Source organism: Tachypleus tridentatus, chromosome 10, assembly GCF_004210375.1.
Source record: "Tachypleus tridentatus isolate NWPU-2018 chromosome 10, ASM421037v1, whole genome shotgun sequence".
NCBI classification, from domain to species: Eukaryota; Metazoa; Arthropoda; class Merostomata; order Xiphosura; family Limulidae; genus Tachypleus; species Tachypleus tridentatus.
In genome coordinates, this window is record NC_134834.1 from 87965270 (window position 1) to 87982960 (window position 17691).

The 17691-nt window shown below is 33.9% G+C and overlaps 2 long non-coding RNA genes across 2 annotated transcripts in view; one reads left to right on the forward strand and one right to left on the reverse strand.

Moving 5' to 3' along the window:
* Nucleotides 1–475: 475 nt before the first annotated feature.
* On the reverse strand, nucleotides 476–6759 carry LOC143229821 (uncharacterized). Its single transcript, XR_013016084.1, has 2 exons — nucleotides 6432–6759; nucleotides 476–2421 (listed from the first exon to the last, which is right to left on the reverse strand). It is a non-coding gene; the product is annotated as an uncharacterized LOC143229821 (long non-coding RNA).
* The window catches only part of LOC143229822 (uncharacterized), a 35605-nt gene continuing 23019 nt past the window's right edge, over nucleotides 5106–17691 (forward strand). The window contains exons 1-2 of the long non-coding RNA XR_013016085.1: nucleotides 5106–5226; nucleotides 10567–10630. This is a non-coding gene — a long non-coding RNA (uncharacterized LOC143229822). The remainder of the gene's footprint in view (nucleotides 5227–10566; nucleotides 10631–17691) is intronic.

The following is a 17691-nucleotide window of genomic DNA, read 5'->3' on the forward strand; positions in this document are numbered from 1 at the left end:
ATCTGTCCTACCTCCTATTTGAAATTACGTAAATAGTTGTATGATGTGTATGTATGCACACAGTTATAATCAGCACTCCTATCGCAAACTTTCAAGAGAATCTGCAGATGAAATCGACGATAGATGTCATGAATTTTTTAACATTTATTGACGAATGTTAACGCGTGCGAGCATTCTTCTGATTTCAATAACAGCTTTGAATTTGTCGCCGTAAGTACCAGAGGATTGTATTTGAAAATACAAACAGACCAAAACGTAGTTTCTTAAATGTTTGATTGCTTCATCGAAAAATTAATAGACCTTCCATGTAAGGTCACAGGTTTTAGATTTTACTAATATACAGTTTCATTTCAAGTAGAATTGGATATGTGCTTAGAAAAAATTAAAAAAGCCCTTTTTAAAGCATTTTTAGAAACGTCTAGACTGTTTTATTTGTTTGTAAATTTAAACAAAAGAGTTTTCAAAGAAAAATAAGTTATAATAACAAGTATAATTTTATTAACATAAATAAGTTACATAAGTACAGTTAATAGGTTTATACCTTCCAGTGTAATTGTTCGTAAATCGTACCCTATTCTACCGAAATAAATTTTCATTTTACTTAACAACAGGATGCAGATATAGTATTCCAGAGGCGTACTTATGAAAATGCTCCCTCAGTGGCTCAGCTGTATGTCTGCGGACTTACAACGCTAACATACGGGTTTCGATACCCGTGGTGGGCAGAGCACTGATAGCCCATTGTGTGGCTTTGTGCTTAATTCAAAACAACAACAACAACTTGTGAAACTACTAATAAAAAAATACATATATATATTTTTTACTGTTGTGTAATTTTACTTAAAAACGCATTTAAGGGTAATACAATATTCATGTAATTTTGTAAACCTCGTATTTTCGTTATTAAAGAATGATAGAATTTACACAAAAAATACATTCCTTTCTACTTGTCTTGTTCATTCTTGAAAAAACAAAAGTAACATAAATTCGTAATTTCTATAGTTGTAGTACAAATTCATAATAAACCTTTCAAATACGATAGGTTGTGATCTAACTTAACACAACGTAGGGTTTTAAATATCACCTCAACCAATCAAAATGATTTATAATGTGATATCGGTGGCCCTCATAAACAAATAACATTGGTAATCAACCTAGAAGCCTATAATAATAGGCTCAAAAACAAATAACATTGTTAATCAACTTAGAAGTCTATAATAATAACTTAATCTAAGTTACATTTACGAAAAGTGGATAAATTAACCATTACTTTAATCGATGGACATTCAAGGCACGTCAGTGCACATTTGTTAAAAACAAAATCTCATATTATTGTCTCGTTGAAACTTCAATAAAAATGACAATTTTTATGAAAGATCCATATATAATTGCTTCTAAAATTTTTAATATTAGAAACATGTACACAATAAATAATGCTTATTAAAAAAACTAAAGTGATATGAAAAATGGATATTTCAATTTGATTTGCAATGAAAGTTATATAACGTGTTTGTTGAGTAAAGACTCAAACTGTAGCAAATATTCTTCATGTCGAGGTCTTAAACAAAATATGAAGACGCCCGAAAAAACATGAATATGTTATAATATACATGGTGATAGAGTTAACTTACTGTTCTTGTTTACATCTTGTTTATAAATTTGTTACAGTTACCATTAAGTGTAATATAACTTACAATAGACTGAAGCTCGGATGACTTCAAAGTTGCAGACGAATTTCACGTTATCTGCAATGCGAGAGAATTCTAAAGAAATAATATTCATCTGGTTATACTTTTTGATTAATAAATTAATAAATTTAAATTAACTCTTACATAATTTTCAAGAAGTGGTACCAAATGTTAATCTTGAGCACTTACAGTCCTGAATGTATACTTACTAACAAAATGTTAATTGTTTGTTGAAAAACCAGACACACTATATATACCTTACGATATTTCAATAATCTCTATTTTTCGTGTATAAGAACACCCGTAACTGTCATCTTCACTGCATATCACATGGGTTAAAAGTTTTTAATTTTCCATCTTTTTGTTTTGTACTTCACTACCTCTATATTTTATTTTAAAATATTTCCGGCAGTGTATATGAAAATAGACTCTCACATATTTTTATCATTAAGTTTGGACCAGGTTGACAACATTTTTCATAGACAGCGGAACTCTTGTACAGGGAGGAACAGCTCTCGCACAAGTCGCCCTTGACAGTTCCTGGCATACAAACGTCATGGGACAAAGTATTGTAGCTGGATTTAGCACTTGAACGTTTCCATAACAATTGAGAAGGTGCTGCCATCGCGTGCTGAATCATAGGAATACTCAGTAAATTCCCAACGATAAGTGTGAAGAAGAAAAGTTTTCCAAATAAAGTGAAGTTCATCCTTGTTTCTAAGAAAATTAATACCTGAAGAAAGACACACACTTATATACATTAATTTGTAAATAATAATATTTATACAAATGATAAAAAAGAATCAGTTATACTTTAAATGGAACTATCCACATTAACGTATTATTTTTATATTAATTAATTCTTACTAAACAAATAATCTGCCATCAACAGAAACTTTGGAAAGTTGCCCTCTAAAGATTAAACGAAGCAATTTACTCAAAAACTCTCAACAACCAGCAGTAGGCTGTGTTAATATGATAGCTATGTAAGTAACAATGCTACCTACGAACAACCAATAAGAAAATCGAAATATTATTCATTTGGACTAATTTGTTTAGTTAGTTTGCTTGTTTTTGAATTTCGCGCAAAGCTACTCGAGGGCTATCCGCGCTAGCCGTCCCTAATTTAGCAGTGTAAGATTTGAGAGAAAGCAGCTAGTCATCATTACCCACCGCCAACTCTTGGACTACTCTTTTACCAACGAATAGTGGGATTGACTGTCACATTATAACGCCAACACGGCTGAAAGGGCGAGCATGTTTGGTGTGAAGGGGATTCGAAACCGCGAACCTCAAATTACGACTCGAATGTCTTAACCCACCTGGCCATGCCGGGGCCAACTTGTTTAGTTATGAAGACTAAGATACTATTTCAAATGTCATAACGTAAAATGTGTAAAACTATTTGAAATTCTGGGCTTATTTCAAAATACCAGTTGTTATCAGAAAGCGAAAAGTGGATTTAAGTATTGAGGCCCCTAGGGAGTTTTTTTTCTACGAGTGTCTGAAGAGATTGGATCTCATAAGTTCCTGGTTCCCCCCCCCCCCGAAAAAACCCACAAAAATGATGCAACTGAGGCAAATGTGAAAAAAACAACAATTCACATTAACACTCTGGGGAAGATAAGTGAAAGTACTGAAAGCATCCTCGGTATATTTAGCCGCGGACGAACGACTCATGGAAGAATTCCGAGTTTGTTAGTTGTTTTTTTTTTTAAAGTACAAACTTTTAGCTCATAGACTAAGGAGGTTAAACCCTTTCGATGGATGTATTTGACCACGCCCAAGGTTTGATGTATCAGTTTTCTCTAATCCTGCTTAAAATAATTTCTTTTTGAGAGTAAGCTGTTAGAGATCCTGATGCGTAATAAAATCGAATCAGGTATATGCCTGCCACAAGCTTGATATTTCTGGCGTAAAAATATAGTTAACAAAAAGGAAAGCAAAGGTTTTATACATTAATTTGCTCTAATCCTACCTAAGGGAATGTCAAGTGTCGCGGCTATTGAAAATTCCTTCTTGTTTAGAATTACCAACACTAAGATTTTTTAAACCTCTATTCCCAAGAAAATAATAAAGATAGCTTTCAAAATTGACGTGTCTTCTACTGTTCGTAAATGAAAACATTAAAAACGCCAAAAATATACATTTTCTAGCCTCTCAACATAACTCTCTCTCTCTCTATATATATATATATGACAGCATGAAAATTAATATTTATAAAACTATACTGAGTATACACTTTTTCTAAGTGTTTGCTACACGATTCACAGTCTGTCCCTGAAGAATAAAGGTCCACCTTTCAAAAGCGCTCGGATTATTGGGTTTTTATTATTTTGTATAAATATTTCTTGAACCTACGTGCTTTTCTGACCTCGCACATTAAATGGTCCAATATTTAACATATTATAAAAATTTAAAAATCCATAAACAACAGCGCTACCATTTTGAAGACTTAAAATTTTACGAATGATTCTGATGCCATAAAATAAAATTATCAACAGCCACGCATAATATTTTACGAATACAAATATCACTTTTTATTCAGCGTCAATGAATATAAACCAGTATTTTCCCCCTTTGACAAAAAAGATTATACCATCAACTGTACTTTTTGTATTAATTCTACTATTCTACAGACTGAGTGCAGAAGTTGCCTTTATTTTAAAAAGATTTAGATTTGTTTTTTTAATTTTCGCGCAAAGCTACACAAGTGCTATCCACGCTAACCCTCTCTAACTTAATAATGTAAGACTAGAGGGAAGGCAATTAGTCATCACCACCCACCGCTAACCCTAGGTTACTCTTTTACCAACGAATAGTGAGATTGACCGTAACATTATAACGCCCCCACGGCTGAAAGGGCGAGCATGTTCGGTGCGACGGAGATTCGAATACGCGATCCTCAGATTACAAGTCGGATGCCTTAACCCACCTGGCCGTACCGGGCCTTTAAATAATGTCATCATCAGCCTGTAAAAAGAGTTAGGAAAGGCTTGCATCTTCTATCTCTATATTAATATGTTAATTTTATTTTGAATTTTTCTGTTGCAATTTGTTTGGTTTCTCCTCAATAAGAGGACAAACAAATACGAATGTAAAAAAAAGAAAGCCTATCATAACGTACAGATATCATTCAAACAGGTTTTCGAGCAGGGGACATATATAAATTTATTACCAGGAAATAGTTAAATATTAAAAGAATTACCAATAACACTCAAGAGTATTTCTTGAACAGCGTTTAGAATAGTAGTAATAAAATGATAACTGGAACTACATTATACATTTCAGTTTTGTCTCGAAGTATACTGTAACATCATCACCCCAATGCAACTAGGTTTCAAAAGGGAGATTTAATGAGCTGTTGAAAGAATTACGATTAACATGAAATAAAATACTGAGAAATATATTTACCACTACCCGGTGATGGTACACTGTCGCTTTACTTATGTGTAAAGTAGAGCCCACACAAAATCACACGAATTTAAGCTCACAGCCCGTTTCGTTTGACTACTACTGAATGCAATGCCAGGACAAGGTATGTTTTAAATTTATATGAGCGTAAAGACTGTAATGACAGTAACCTTTGAATTCTTATGAAACACCCCATTTGTAGTACAAAGAAAATTTTGAAAAACACTTGACAGAATATTTAAAAAAATATAATCGTTAGCATCATATTTAATTTAATCTAGTTCGTACCATTGGTGATTGTACTACACGAAAATAATAAATGACGACATCTCTTCATTGGATCATATGTCTACTTATTATCACTATGATCTAATACCAGCTGAAATTTCGGTTTATTATCGTGACTCATTTGTGTTGATTATATTTAAAGCTTTTTTTTTTTTTATGTAAATACCACTGAAACAGAAAAGAATGGGAAAACATGGTGAAAGAACCCGCGAAAAATATTATAAAAGTTATTGGATCACAGGTTATCGGCTACAATATGATCAACTTGTATAGTAATAATATTCATATAGATATAGACAATGTCTATCTAATTTATAGGCCTATCATTTACTAACTATGTAAGGCATCATTCAGAACAAGAAAAGGATAGAAGTTTTAGACCGTGATTGTTTATACCCTGATCAAACTCGTTATTTCTTGTATCGCAACAAGTGTCGATTTCTTATTTAAATTTATAGAGGAATATTATCAAAATGCATGCTAATTTAACAATTCTTTCTAAACACGCATTTTAAAATATAAATCGACATATTTTTCACAACAAATTAGAATCTGAAAATAGAGGATGTTTTCCTGTATTTTATGTTTGTTCTCTCCACTAAATATTTCAATTTAAACCAATTTCTTTCAGCAAGGCCCCGGCATGGTCAGGTGGTTAAGACACTCGACTCGTAACCTGAGGGTCGCGGTTTCGAATCCCCGTAACACCAAACTTGCTCGCCCTTTCAGTCGTGGGGGGTTATAAGTTACGGTTGATCCCATTATTTGTTGGTAAAAGAGTAGTCCAACAGTTGGCGGTGGGTGGTGATGACTAGCTGCCTTCCCTCTAGTCTTACACCGCAAAATTAGGGACGGGTAGCGCAGATGGCCCTCGTGTAGCTTTGCACGAAATTCAAAACAAAACAAACCAAACCAAAAAAATATTTCAGCAAACGAAGCGACGCGACTGTGTTATAAGCATAGCAAAAAAACCCCCAAAAAAAGCGAATTTATCTTAACGCTTCAATAATGTTTTATTGCACAAGAAAAGATAATACTCACTATCGGTGCAAAACTCTTTTTATCACGAAAAAGTTACTGCTAGTTTGGCACAAGAGTTAATTAGGTGCTTAATGTAGTTCTTCCTTCTGAGAGACCCGGCTTGAAGAACAAAAACCTTGGATTTGAAGAACCTCAGCAGTAGTGAATATACTTTCAGTAGTGGAGTTCCTGGAAGCTAATTTCACAGACCCTGTGTCTCAGGTTATATCCGACATTTATAGTGAGCGATTGGTGTCAAAATCTCCAAACCACGTGCTACTAACGTCATAGCATAGAGAAACTATCGACCAATACTTGAGACAAGATATATAATATTACTATAGGCGGAGCTTTGGGTTGAACTCAGTTCATAGAATGATGAGATAATACGAACGATTGTATAGCAGCAAGAACGATATGATAAGCCAATTTGATTTCACTGTCTGCTGTCGTCTTGCAATTGTACTCTTATCGATAGTAGGTTGGACATCAAGCAACGAGGGCTAACATGAGATAGAAAAAGACTATGTTAATATAATAACTACAAGCTATTATTACCTGTTGAATATCTTATGTTGCTTAGCTTTTCCGTTCTTTTTAAATTTAGTTCTATTTTCAAAAGAATTATTCTAAATTATATACATTTTGTGAACGAAATCATATTTCCATATATTACAACACAAATATATACTATTTTAAAATGTTTGTTTACTGTTTTAGGCTAAAAGAGTTGAACTCAAAATCGATCCAGTAATTTAAACTCCGAGCGAAATCCTCGCGTGGAAATTGAAATATTTCGGTAAATAAAACTCACTACGGCATACTATAAACAAAACAAAAATTCAATGTGATTTCCAACGTTTCCTTTGTCAATGCAGAACTCATACGCTATATTAATGAACGATAAGTGAAATGTTAAATATCACAGTTTTGAGGTCATATCATTTCATTTATAGAGTCTGCGGTGCTTTTACGTCCGAAATATCATGTACAACAGAAAGAAGTAATAGGTTTCACTTCTTTGTCTCAGCGTTCAGAAGTTGGAAACAAAAAAATCATTGTGTTTGTTGCCACTAAAGAAATACAATATAGTTCTTTTTACGTACAATTTAATGTATAATACCATTACGTATTACTGAATATTAATTTCTGTTATACGTCTTTAAATGATTGGGTATATACATTTCCATCACAAGAGCCTCTTTTCATAAAAAAAGAAAGAAATCAAATGAAATCGCTTACATCACGAGACTGTTTTAAACTTTTTGTCAATTTAATGTAAGCTGAAAACGTCTGTGCTATCCATCAATTCAAGAAACATCTCATCAACTTAGTCCAATCATTCCAGTTTGGATAAGACTTCCTCATACTAAGCATACGAACCAGACGGGAAAATGGAATGGTTTGTTGATTAGTGGGTGGTCGTGAAATATAGGTGGTTGATAAGATAACTTCATCAATCTCACTTATACGTCAGGATTGTTGACCACGTTTCGATGATCAAGTTACTCTTACTGTGCGTATTTACAGCTGAAGCCAGTTGCATGAACCTCTTCATACTGCATCAAACACATCATCAAAATCTAGTTAAATTGATTTTTAAGGTTTCCGGTGCCCTAACAAATTGCCTGTAACGTATCTTTATAAAGGTACTTCTAATTGCAGTTTCGTCCTTTCACCAAAACAGTTATATCAGTTTAGTTAAAAATGATTCTTTGTTGTTTCGTCGGTATAACTTTAGATAATTTAGATTTAATGACCTTTGTTACTGCTTCGTGCAATATTAATATTTTGACAATATTTTTGTATGTTTAATACAATCCACTGCAAGTACAGCGGTAATTCTACGGACTTACTGTTTTATTTTATTTTTTAATTTTGCGCTAAGCTAACCATCCCCAATTTATCAATGTAAGATTCGAGAGAAAGCAGCTAGTCATCACCACCCACCGCCAACTCTTGGGCTACTCTTTTACCAACGAATAGTGGGATTGACCGTCACATTACAACGCCCCCACGGCTAAAAGGGCGAGCATATTCGGTGCGACAGGGATTCGAGCCCGTGACCCTCAGATTACGAGTCGAACGCCTTAACTCACCTGGCAATGCCGAGCCATCTACGGATTTACAACACTTAAATCAGCGGTTCAATTCTCTCGGTGGTCACAGTAGATAACCCGACGTGGCTATGCTAAAAGAAAAACACGGACATGTTAAATGCACTTCTTTATTACAGAATAAAATTTAGAAAATAAGAAAAGTTATTTATTCGGTTGAACTTTACTGTAAAAATAAATATTAAGTGTTTTTTTTTTTTTAAACTATAGAAGTATAACTATTCTTCAAATAACTGTTCTTAGCCGTCTCACATTGTAAGAAAGGCGTTTATTACCCATTTTATTTTATTTATTTTGTTATTTTAATTTAGCAGCATAATACCCTTAATAACTCTAACAATTAAAAAGTAACTTTTATGAGACACCGCTTTCACATTGAAAGAAAGATAATTTTTTTATGTTTTGTTTAATTATAGTGCAGCAGCCTAATATCACTAATTATTACAAAACGTAAAAATGCAAACTTTTAGAAGGCAGTAATTTCGCATTGGAAGGAATATTCAGTTAGTTGTTTGTTTTTTTAATTACAGTTTGGCAAAGCATCTCGCAAGTACAGCGGTAAGTCTACGGATTTACAACGCTAAAATAAGGAATTCGATTCCCCTCTGTGGGCTCAGCAGATAGCCAGATGTGGCTTTGCTATAGGAAAAACACACACGTACACACAGGTTGGCAACCTAATAGCTAAGAAACCATTGGTCACATCAAACAACCACAGCAGTCTTTTTTTTTTAAGATAATGGATAATTGTCGTCTTCGCAGAAGGGTCAAAATTACAGCATTCAAATATTAAATTCAAGCATGAATCTGTAACCCACATGATAGCATGTTTTTAAATGTTAAATATTTTGTAGATTATGAAGGTGTTCTCATATTTAACTTGAAGTTTTCTGTTTTGTTTGTTTGTTTTTGAATTTCGCGCAAAACTACACTAGGGCTATCTGCGCTAGCCGTCCCTAATTTAGCAGTGTAAGATTTGAGAGAAAGTAGCTAGTCATCACTACCCACCGACAACTCTTAGGCTATTCTTTTACTAACGAATAGTTGAATTGACCGTCACATTATAACGTTCCCATGGCTGAAAGGGCGAACGTGTTTGGTGCGACGGGGATTCGAACCCGCGACCCTCAGATTACGAGTCGAACGCCTTAACGCACCTGGCTATGCCTGGCCAACTTGAAGTATTAAAATTACAAAAAAACAACAAAATGAGCTGTCAATAATGACTTTAAATTTTGTCAAATTCTCTACAAAAGAAGAAAATAACATTTAAAGTTTATGTTAAATGACTATGTAAAACTAAGCTTGTAAAATAATGTAATTGCCATATATTTAGAAAAAAATATTTCTTTTGTTTTAGATTAAGAAATAATTTTGTAACAAGACAAAATAATTTTGTTTGTACGTCTTTTATTAGTTTGGCATGACCAGGTGGTTAAGGCACTCGACTCGTAATCCGAGGGTCATGGGCTCAAATTCCTATCGCACCAAACGTGCTCGCCTTTCAGTCAGGGGGGGTGTTATATGACACGGTCAATCACACTATTCGTTGGCAAAAGAGTAGTCCAACAGTTGGCGGTGGATGGTGATGACTAACTGCCTTCCCTCTAGTCTTACACTGCTAAATTAGGGAGGGCTAGCGCAGATAGCCTTTGTGTAGCTTTGCGCGAAATTCCAAAAAACAAAAACAAACAAACAAAAAACAACGAGTCGAGTGCCTTGACCACCTGGTTATGCCGGTCATCTTATTAGAGATAAAGGAAGAGATGGATAACTTGATAAATCACGACCCGATAACTGCAGTATCAGTACTCTGTACGAATTTGAAACAAACACGATACTTTAATTGCTCGTGGAAGTAAACAACTGGAAAGAAAATTTAATTATTTACAATGGTAATTATGCATAAATTATGATTATTTCTCCATCGTTAGTTTAAATACACATGAACACATTTCTTTTGTTTTTTATTATAAAGTGCACTATTTTTAAGTGAATGCTAAAATGGTTTTGGTATGTTTCTTTCCGCTGAAATACAGATTTCTGCAATGTCATTCAGTGACGTCACCAACCAGGAGTATCGCGTGATGAATGCAGTTCAAGGTAAAAGTTTAAGCAAAGCAGAAACTTAAGTCAAATAATAATATGAAAATTACAGTATAAAGCTATAAATACAACAGGATGAAATTCGGAATGCATGGTTGATGGTAGATTATCACAAAATATCAACCAGCGAGTCTTATGGTTTTGAAGGTATTTTTAGGATATTTATATTTTTGTATTAATGGCAAAACTACTCCGGCTATTTGTTACTATTTACTAGCTCCCAGATACCTTCCATCCAACTTAGGGGGTTGACCCACTCGTATATTTTGTGGTATCGCACCGATTCGAACCCGGATCAGCAGCTTCAAAATATAGAGCACTACCACAGAACTATCTTGCGCCTGATAAAGTAGTCACTTTTATAGGGTGTAAAAAAAGTGAACACGATTTGTTTGAGAAATTGAGGTATTTTTTCTACATTGAGCATATATAAAAAAAGCTTAACTTTTCTATATTTTTAACATCTCATAAAATGTACGTGTTGTTATAAGCTATATTTTTAATGTTGTAATTTATATTATAACTAGAGAGCGCATTAATTAAGATCTTTCAATGTAGGGCTGTAGATCACATTAGTCCAGAATATTAGGCAATATTAATTAAAGAAAAATCTCGAACAAGGAATATTATAAATAAAAAAGTCAACGAAGATTGAGAAGATAGTAAAGGGGTATTTAAGGTGTAGTGAAATAGTAAATAAACAGAGTTATTTCAAGATAGAAAGTTGCTTCAGTCATTGAGTTGTCTTAAAGTATTTGGATATGTGAGCTACCGCGCTTGTTGAGATGCTATATGCAAGTTGACTTTACATTGGTCCTGGTATTGTTTGAAAGTCATATGTGAAGTAGGCCTATAACAAGTTACTACAGTGTACAAGAGTTCAAACTATACAAACGTTAAAGGAGAAAATAAAGTAGTTTATTCAACAGGTAATGTAAAATAACCCGACAACGAAAGAACAACGTTATAATAGTACATTCCCATTGTGATAAATACAATTGTACAATAATCTTATTACTCATTTTATCAGAAGTATTTGTAACATAATTAAAACAAATATCAAAATATTAAAGTACAATACTACCGGTAACTAAGGTTAATAATAACATCTTAATTTTTAGGATAGCGTAATAATGTTATAACAGTATCTTTGATTGACGGTTCCATTAGATCGTTTGATAAAAATAGAATAATACAAAATCCTATTCACTTAATGAAACGAGAAATATTTTATTTTATTTCTTCCATAACAAGTTCTCTGTGACAAATTAACTGCTCGCTGACAGGTTTAAGTTAACAATACACACTATTACAACATTTTAATCTATTTTTTAAATTATCTCGCTCTACACAATAGACAGCGTATCTCTCATTATTTTTCTAGAACCAAAACTTTATATTTTGAAACTGAACTAACTAAGTGACCAATAAATTCGATTAAATAATGACTTGCTGCTGTGGGCTCAACGTGACTTCCTAACGAACTGAAAATCCAATTATAATTTACTTAGGAGCGATATTGACACTCAATACTATTCTAACTGTTCTAAACATTTGGAAAAAATTCAATGTTAAGCCACGTGTTCATCATACAAGCCAGACATCTTCTGTATTAAACAACAATAAAATATCTAAATTAAAAATGCAGCCTACAATGCTGCTCAGTCTCTACATTGCGAATTCCCCTTAACCATGAAGCTACATAAAATAAAACAACTGTACATGAATTTTAAACTTCTATAACTAACAGTAACTCTGTAAAACTATTATATTAATATAAACGCTGCAGCTGTTAAATAACCAATGAAATGTGTAAAACAAAGTACAATAATTGTTTAGACTCACAAACAGATAGTTTTTGTTCTCGTTTAGTGCCCCTAAACTGTTCAGTTACCAAATGTTGCAGGTCATTTTCTTTTTTCTGGCTTATGGTGCCAATATGTGATGATATCTTGCTATTTCAGGGAGACATGGCGTAAAGATGTAATTATCTCTTGATCTTTCAGGTTCCTTTCATTTTCCATGGTTTATGCCTCCATAATGTGATGATTTCTTGCTATTTCAAATCGTTTTCTTTTTCCATGGGTTTTGGTGCCATCATGTAACGATCTTTTGCTCTTTCAGGTCATTTTTTTTCTCCTGGCTAATAACATCAGTGTATGATGATCTCTTGTTTTTTCAGGTCGTTTTAATTTTTATGGCTTATGGTGCCATGGTGTGATGATCTATTACTCTTTCTGGTTATTAACGTTTTCATGGCTTATGGCATCGGTATGCGATTATTTCTTACTATTTCAGGTCATTTTCTTTTTCATGGCCTGTAGCGCCAAGATTTTTGATCTCTTGCTTTGTCAGGTGATTTTATTTCTTCATGGCTTATGGCGCCATAACGTGATGATGTCTTGCTCTATCAAGACGTTTACTTTATCATGGGTTTTGGTGCCAAGACGTGAATATATCTTGTACTTTATCATGGGTTTTGGTGCCAAGACGTGAATATATCTTGTTCTCTCAGGTCGTTTTTTTTCTCATGTTTTAAAACGCCAAAGTGTGATGATTTCTTGTTCTTTCAGGTCGTTTCATTTTTTCTTGACCTGTGGCGCCATGATTTATGATATTTTGCTTTTTTAGATGGTTTTCTTTTTTTTTTCATGGCTTTTGGCGCCATAATATGACGATGTCTTGGTCTCTCAGGACGTCTACTTCTGTCATGGCTTATGTTGTCAAGATAGATGATCTCTTAGTCTTTCAGGTCGTTTTCTTTTGTCATGGCTTAAAGCACCAAAATGTGATGATTATTTGCTCTTTCAAGTCGTTATTTTTTCTAGCTTTTTGTGTCAAGATGTGATCTCTTGTTCTTTAATGTTTTTTTTTTTTTCATTTCTTCTGCCGCCAAGATGAAATGTTCTCTTGGTGTTTCAGGTCCGTTCATTTTTTATTGATGTATGTCGTCAAGACGTGATAATTTCCTGCTCTTTCAGGTCATCTGACTTGTAGTGCCGATATGTGATGGTCTCTCGGTCTTTCAAAGGTTTTTTTATGGATTATGGCAAAATGTTGTGATCATTTCTTGCTCTTTCAAGTCATCTCCTTTTTTTCATAGCTTATGGCGTCAATAAGTAGTGATCTCTTTCTTTTTCGGGTAGTTTTGTATGGTTTATGGCGCCAAGATGCGATGATATTATGCTCTTTCATATCATTGTCTTCTTTTATGACTTATGGCGACAAGATATAATGATTTATTAATCTTTCAGGTCGGTTTGTTTTTTCATGGCTTATGGTGACAATTTGTGATGATCTTTACTCTTTATAACCACTTTCCATCTTGCCATTGAAGAGAGGTAGATTCGTTTGTCGCAAATGGTTGTGGACTACTTCCAATAGTTGTCTTACTTCTAGAAAGTCTTCTCTGAAGCCAATCAGTTTTTTGTTTTTCTGTTTATTTTCCTCCGAAGTTGATCATAGTGTATGACCTTCAGTTGGAATCACATTACTTTTCAAAGTAATTGTCGTGTAGTGGTCATAAACCGTGAAAATGTCTAGAACAAGTCTAATCTCTAATCTTAGTTTCGACATGAAGCCTGTTTAACATGTATCCCTCCTAAATTAAACTATCAACTGATGGATTTCTGTTGTGAACTTTTTTATTTGATTTAAATTTCTTACCAAGCTACATGAGAACTATTTGCGCCAGCCATTCCTAATTTCAAAATGAGCAGTAGATTAGAGGAAAGTCAATTATTTAAACTACACATCATTAACTCTTTTACCAACAAATAGTTGAATTACCTCTCACCTTATAATTCCTCTTCATTGCTGAAAGGGTGATTATGTTTGGTAAAAGGTTCAATTGAGAGTTAAGCGCTATAACCACCAGGCTATCATTAGCCCTATTAAAAATATTCCACACAGAAAGCGATCTTAAACTTTCATTTAGCTGGAACTTTATGACCAATTATTTTTTACATCAATCCATTTTCTTGTTTCTCCTCTGGTGGCGATTTCATGGTTTTCATTATTATGCAAGTCGAACAACAGTTGCTATAAAACAAACCCTTTTCAAAGCCAACCAGATTCTGTAAAATACATGGTGGTATTTCTCCCTCTTTATAGTAATGTTAATAACATTCTTTATAGTAACGCTATATAATATACAATAACAGTTCTTGACATCATCCACATGTACTCTGCACAGCCGTATCGATTATCATTATTTATGCTTATTGCTTAAGATAATGTTTCATAATTATAAACCCTCTTTAATTAGGATAATCTCATAAGATTTATTAAACTTGTGCTGAGACGTTGGCAATAAATAATCAATAATAACCGTTCACTCATGTGATACTTTTGAAAACTTGAGCTAGAAATTGCTAGTATAGTTAGCCCAACCAAGACTTATCTATTTGCACGTCCTATAAAGCTATAGTTTTAATATCTAAAGCAGCCGTCTTTATCTGAATAACGAAAACTAAAAGCGTTCCATTTTTACTTTTAGTTGAAGTTATAGTAAAAAATGTTAGCTATTAAACTTCAGTCCATGAGTGTTATATTGTATTTATTAAATATTAAAGTTTTAAAAAATACTGTGGGTAGTAAGGATGATTTTTAATGTTTAAATTTCCAAAATGTGATTCTTAAACCGAATGACGCCAACTACAACACATGAGTTAAGTGGAAAGGAGAAACCCAAAGTTCACACATAGTCATACCTAATTTAAAGTTACTTACAAGATAGAGAACAACCAGAAAACAGTACCAATGTACATTGCTAGAGACGCTCTAAACTTTTAGCTGTGTGGGCGTTATAATTGGGAATGTAAACCTTTCTAGTTATAACGCCCATACATCTGAAAGTTTAGAGTGTGCCCGCTAATACATATTGGAACGAGTCTGTTTGTTTGTTTTTGAATTTTGCGCAAAGCTACACGAAGGCTATCTGCGTTAGCTCTCCCTAATTTAGCAGTGTAAGACTAGAGGAAAGGCAACTAGTCATCACCATCCACCGCCAACTCTTGGGCTACTCTTTTACCAACGAATAGTGGGATTGACCGTAACATTATAACGCCCACATGGCTGAAAGAGCGAGCGTATTTGGTGTGACGGGGATTCAACCCGCGACCCTCGGATTACGAGTCGAGTGCCTTAACAACCTGGCCATGCCTGGCCTCTTCTTAAGCAATACTCTTTTAAGTTTGTTTTTTGCTAAATCGTGTTTTAAGACGCTCGACTCGTAATCCGAGGGTCGCGGGTTTGAATCCCCGTTACACGAAACTTGCTCGCTCTTTAAGCCGTGGAGCATTATAATGTGATGGTTAATCCCACTATTTGTTGGTAAAAGAGTAGTCCAAGAGTTGGCGGTGGGTGGTGATGAATAGCTGCCTTCCCTCTAGTCTTACACTACAAAATTAGGAACGGCTAGCGCAGATAACCCTAGATTAGCTTTGCGCGAAATTCAAAAGAAATCAAAACTTAAGAAGAAAATTTTTAGTGTGTGATTACTAGACAACAGAGTATGAAAGGGCTCATAGTGTGTTTTATATTGTCTTAACTTTAGTTATTTTGTTTTTATTGGGATTTATTTTGACACAATAATCCCTTCTATAACCTCACAACAATGTATATTTTTAAGAAAGACCTTTTTAATCCAATAAACGTTTTCGATTTCCATTAAGACATTTCTTTATGTAATCTTTCAAAATGTTATTGATTCACACGGCTGGTAACTTTATGTGGTTGGTGATAGGTAACCTGAAGAAATATTCGAGAACTCAGCTTGAACACTCCTCATTTAATGAAATTTAGTCTGACAGCGTTTTATGTTGTTAACTTGGAGATGGCTCATTACTTCAAACTCTGTATGTTCTTTTCGCTGCCGTTTGTTATTAAGTATAAATAAGGGGCTGCCTGTGTTCTGCCCACTACGGGTGTAGAAAATCGATTTCTAGCGGTATAAATCCGCACACATGCCGCTCTGCCAGTAGAGGGAGGGGCCATGGGTTGTTGCAATTAATCCTTGATGAAATAAGATTTTTTTAACGGGTAGTTTTTGTGGATGAAGAAATAATTAGTCATCTGTTGAGATGATTCCAAAAACACGTGTTTTATTTCCCTACGTCAATTGCAGATACTGTTACATCCAGACCACCTGCAGATATAACTGTCTGTCACCACATATCATCAGGGTGCTCAAATTGTGTCCATAAACAACTTAAATGTTTCCACGTTCATTATTTTTAAAATTTTCCTCATTTATATCCTGTGTGGTGTTCATGCCTACATACATCGTAAAATATTCTTTTAAGTTTCAATTACATTTTGTTAAATTATAGAAACTAAAACACTCGGAAAGTAAGCAAATATAACCGTCAAGAATGCAATGTACTGATGCAAAAAATGTATATAAATATATGCATTCTACATTCATGACGATTCTAGGGCCTGCGTGACGTGTTTTTTTTTTTTTTTTCCCTCTGCGAACGCTTACAGTGCACGTCCCTATCCTAGCTTCCCATTCTTGCATAATCATATAAGTTCTACACAGTTATGCCCCAACAAACCTGTCGCCTTGTGCACATGTAGGTCCTGCATCCTCCACCTTGTTGGCCATGATGTTAACATTAAACAAAAATGAATAAAACTTAAGTCATAAATTAATTTCATCTCAACCTCTTCAAAAGCAACACATATTAGTTAAAAGTGTCTTTTGTGTTAGATTTTATATACATAGTCTCTAATTTTACGTATTTACGTATTTAAAAATCTGCATGACTAAATAGATAAAAGTGACCCCGCAAGGGACTTGAACATACAACCCTCAAAACTCACGCTGGTTCAATAAGTGACGTAACCAGCTCAGAAGGTATTATTTATCTATTAAATGCTTTCGAATAAAATAAAATAACAACTTCTGTAATTTTTCGAATTTTCCAGGAATATTTTTACTGTGGGATAAATGATCAAATAATATGGCGGCATTTTTAGCAGTCTTTGACGTTTCGAGAGGTAATTTAATACCTTCGCTTCAGTAACGATAAATTTCGGGTAAATACTCACAA